The sequence below is a fragment of the Mirounga leonina genome, unplaced genomic scaffold, assembly GCF_011800145.1.
Source record: "Mirounga leonina isolate KUSES-001 unplaced genomic scaffold, KU_Mleo_1.0 Mir_98, whole genome shotgun sequence".
In the NCBI taxonomy this organism is placed as follows: Eukaryota; Metazoa; Chordata; class Mammalia; order Carnivora; family Phocidae; genus Mirounga; species Mirounga leonina.
Genome location: NW_023270921.1, coordinates 968534 through 973452, shown reverse-complemented (window position 1 = coordinate 973452; position 4919 = coordinate 968534). Strand labels below are relative to the sequence as shown.

The 4919-nt window shown below is 39.8% G+C and overlaps 1 non-coding gene across 1 annotated transcript; it reads left to right on the top strand.

Annotated features, from left to right (window-relative positions):
- The first annotated feature begins 270 nt into the window (after positions 1–270).
- Positions 271–377, top strand: LOC118006707. The gene has a single exon (XR_004678164.1). It is a non-coding gene; the product is annotated as a U6 spliceosomal RNA (small nuclear RNA).
- The last annotated feature ends 4542 nt before the right edge of the window (positions 378–4919 follow it).

Genomic DNA, 4919 nt, shown 5'->3' with positions numbered 1-4919 from the left:
TCAACTATTATCTTCTTCCAGGCCTCCCTTTATTTTTCTGGAATTAATTTTTCTCAAATACGAACTAATTCTCCATTCCCTTTCACAGCATGTAAGTTCAAGCTCTTAAACAGACCTTATCAAGCCCGTGGGCTTCTGGCTTCTTCCTTCCTCTTTAACCTTGCATCTTCCACCATCCCTCCTCACCTCCGTCTTCAGCAACACAGAAAACAACATTAGACCACCCTAACTTCATATGACGTCCTGTCCTCCCCTCAAAAACCAGCTGACATGCTCACGTCAACGGCACATTGACTGAAATAGGAACCATACAGCGAAGAGTAGCATGACGCCCTTACAAGGAGCGCATGCAAAGTTGTGAAGTGTTCCATGTTTTTATACTGTTTGATTCCACTTGTTTCATGTTTTTATACTCTATGATTCCACTTTCTACCTGGAGTAGTCCAATTCATCCAGACAGATAGGAGGAGGATGGTTAGGCTGGGAGAGTGGGATCTGGGTAGTTCTTGTGTGATGGCTGCTGAGGATCCCTCCGGCAAGATGGGGAGTTTCGTGGAGGGTGGTGGTGATGGTAACACCACAAACCAATGGACCTGCTGCCACTGAACTGTACACTAACATTGGTTAATATGGTCAATGTTATGTGTATTTTGCCACAATTTTCTAAAACAGCTAAGATTTCAGGCTCCCTTTCATCTGCATCCTTTCCATCCCCAGAGGGAGTTCGGCACTTCCACTACTTAATCGGCAGATTGATCGATCTGCACCCTTAGTGCTGACCAAGGATTATAACCTTGAACCCACTGCTGCTTAATACTCATCAGATACTTGGTTAGACGACCAAAATTTGCAAAGGATTGCCTGAGTGAAATATACAGTTCAAGTGTTACTCGAAATATAAAAATATCCATCCTTGGAATAAACCACATGAGCAAAAACCCACACAGCTGGGCCATATGGTTTGTTCTCTTGTAAAACCGCTTTTATTAAATGTAATTTGGCATCATGTCATCATGGGCCCATGCTAAGAGCCACTGTAGCAAATAGCTCTGTGAAATCTATTAATATACAAATACTGTTGAGTATCATGTATTGTTCTCTTTTTGACTACGTATGAGGAAAACGTTAGTTTTAGGTTGGTTTTCCTTTTCCTTGTAGGTAATATGAATAGAGTGATTGACTACGTTCGCATTTTTTTAAAATTTTATTTTATTATGTTATGTTAATCACCATACATTACATCATTAGTTTTTGATGTAGTGTTTCATCATTCACTGTTTGCGAATAACACCCAGTGCTCCATTTATACATGCCCTCTTTAATACCCATCACCAGGCTAACCCATCCCTCCACCCCCCTCCCCTCTAGAACCCTCAGTTTGTTTCTCAGAGTCCATAGTCTCTCATGGTTCGTCTCCCCCTCTGATTTCTCCCCCCTTTTTTTCCCCTTCCTACTATCTTCTTCTTCTTCTTCTTCTTTTTTTTTTTTTTTTTGTTTAACATATAATGTATTATTTGTTTCAGAGGTATGGGGCTGTGATTCATCAGTCTTACACAATTCACAGTGCTCACCATAGCACATACCCTCCCCAATGTCTATCACCCAGCCACCCCAGCCCTCCCACCCCCCACCACTCCAGCAACCCTCAGTTTGTTTCCTGAGATTAAGAATTCCTCATATCAGTGAGATCATATGATACATGTCTTTCTCTGATTGACTTATTTCGCTTAGCATTAATACCCTCTGGTTCCAGCCACGTTGTTGCAAATGGCAAGATTTGGGGTTTTTTTTTTTGTTTTGTTTTATTTTTTGATGGCTGCATAATATTCCATTGTATATATATACCACCTCTTCTTTATCCATTCATCTGTTGATGGACATCTTGGCTCTTTCCATAGTTGGGCTGTTGTGGACATTGCTGCTATAAACATTGGGGTGCATGTACCCCTTCAGATCACTACATTTGTATCTTTGGGGTAAATACCCAGTAGTGCAATTGCTGGGTCATAGGGTAGCTCTATTTTCAACTTTTTGAGGAACCTCCATACTGTTTTCCAGAGTGGCTGCACCAGCTTGCATTCCCACCAACAGTATAGGAGGGTTCCCCTTTCTCTGCATCCTCGCCAACATCTGTCGTTTCCTGACTTGTTGATTTTAGCCATTCTGACTGGTGTGAGGTGGTATCTCATTGAGGTTTTGATTTGGAGTTCCCTGATACCAAGCGATGTTGAACACTTTTTCATGTGTCTGTTGGCCATTTGGATGTCTTCTTTGGAAAGATGTCTGTTCATGTCTTCTGCCCATTTCTTGATTGGATTATTTGTTCTTTGGGTGTTGAGTTTGATAAGTTCTTTATAGATTTTGGATACTAGCCCTTTATCTGATGTAATTTGCAAATATCTTCTCACATTCCGTCCGTTGTCTTTTGCTTTTGTTGACTGTTTCCTTTGCTGTGCAAAAGCTTTTTATCTTGATGAAGCCTCAATAGTTCATTTTTGCCCCTGCTGGCCTTGCCTTTGGTGATGTTTCTAGGAAGAAGTTGCTGCAGCTGAAGTCGAAGAGGTTGCTGCCTGTGTTCTCCTCTAGGATTTTGATGGACTCCTGTCTCCCATTTAGGTCTTTCATCCATTTTGAGTCTATTTTTGTGTGTGGTGTGAGGAAATGGTCCAGTTTCATTCTTCTGCATGTGGCTATCCAATTTTCCCAACACCATTTGTTAAAGAGACTGTCTTTTTTCCATTGGACATTCTTTCCTGCTTTGTCGAAGATTAGTTGACCATAGAGTTGAGGGTCCATTTCTGGGCTCTCTATTCTGTTCCATTGATCTATGTGTCTGTTTTTGTGCCAGTACCATACTGTCTTGATGATGACAGCTTTGTGATAGGGCTTGAAGTCTGGAATTGTGATGCCACCAGCCTTGCTTTTCTTTTTCAACATTCCTCTGGCTATTCAGGGTCTTTTCTGGTTCCATACAAATTTTAGTATTATTTGTTCCATTTCTTTGAAAAAAGTTGTTGGTATTTTGATAGGGATTGCATTAAATGTGTAGATTGCTCTAAGTAGCATTGACATCTTCACAATATTTGTTCTTCCAATCCATGAGCATGGAACGTTTTTCCATTTCTTTGTGTCTTCCTCAATTTCTTTCATGAGTATTCTATAGTTTCTTGAGTACAGATTCTTTGCCTCTTTGGTTAGATTTATTCCTAGGTATCTTATGGTTTGGGTGCAATTGTAAATGGGACCGACTCCTTAATTTCTCTTTCTTTTGTCTTGTTGTTGGTGTATAGAAATGCAACTGATTTCTGTGCATTGATTTTATATCCTGTCACTTTACTGAATTCCTGTATGAGTTCTAGCAGTTTTGGGGTGGAGTCTTTTGGGTTTTCCACATAAAGTATCATATAATCTGCAAACAGTGAGAGTTTGACTTCTTCTTTGCCTATTTGGATGCCTTTTATTTCTTTTTGTTGTCTGATTGCTGTGGCTAGAACTTCTAGTACTATGTTGAACAGCAGTGGTGATAGTGGACATCCCTGCCATGTTCCTGACCTTAGGTGGAAAGCTCTCAGTTTTTCCCCATTGAGAATGATATTCACTGTGGGTGTTTCATGGATGACTCTTATGATATTGAGGTATGTACCCTCTATCCCTACACTCTAAAGAGTTTTTTGTTTTTTTGTTTTTTTTTAAAGATTTTATTTATTTATTTGAGACAGAGAGAATGAGAGAGAGAGAGCACATGAGAGGGGGGAGGGTCAGAGGGAGAAGCAGGCTCCCTGCCGAGCAGGGAGCCCGATGCAGGACTCGATCCAGGGACTCCAGGATCATGACCTGAGCCGAAAGCAGTCGCTTAACCAACTGAGCCACCCAGGCGCCCTCTAAAGAGTTTTGATCAAGAAAGGATGCTGTACTTTGTCAAATGATTTTTCTGCATCTATTGAGAGGATCATATGATTCTTGTTCTTTCTTTTATTAATGTATTGTATCACATTGATTGATTTGCAGATGTTGAACCAACCTCGCAGCCCAGGGATAAATCCCACTTGGTCGTGGTGAATAATCCTTTTAATGTACTGTTGGATCCTATTGGCTAGTATTTTGGTGAGAATTTTGGCATCCATGTTCATCAGGGATATTGATCTGAAATTCTCCTTTTTGATGGGGTCTTTGTCTGATTTTGGGATCAAGGTAATGCTGGCCTCATAAAATGAGTTTGGAAGTTTTCCTTCCATTTCTATTTTTTGGAACAGTTTCAGAAGAATAGGTATTAATTCTTCTTTAAATGTTTGGTAGAATTCCCCTGGGAAGCCATCTGGCCTTGGGCTTTTGTTTATTGGGAGATTTTTGATTATTGCTTCAATTTCCTTAGTGGTTATGGGTCTGTTCAGGTTTTCTATTTCTTCCTGGTTCAGTTTTGGTAGTTGATATATCTCTAGGAATGCATCCATTTCTTCTAGATTATCTAATTTGCTGGCATATAGTTGCTCATAATATGTTCTTATACTTGTTGTATTTCCTTGGTGTTGGTTGTGATCTCACCTCTTTCATTCATGACTTTATTTATTTGGGTCATTTCTCTTTTCTTTTTGATAAGTCTGGCCAGGGGTTTATCAATCTTATTAATTCTTTCAAAGAACCAGCTCCTAGTTTCTTGATCTGTTCTACTGTTCTTTTGGTTTCTATTTCATTGATTTCTGCTCTGATCTTTATTATTTTTCTTCTCCTGCTGGGTTTAGGCTTTATTTGCTGTTCTTTCTCTAGCTCCTTTAGGTGGAGGGTTAGGTTGTGTATTTGAGACCTTTCTTGTTTCTTGAGAAAGGCTTGTATTGCTGTATACTTTCCTCTTAGGACTGCCTTTCTGCATCGCAAAGATTTTGAACATTTGTGTTTTCATTTTCATTGGTTTCCATGAATTT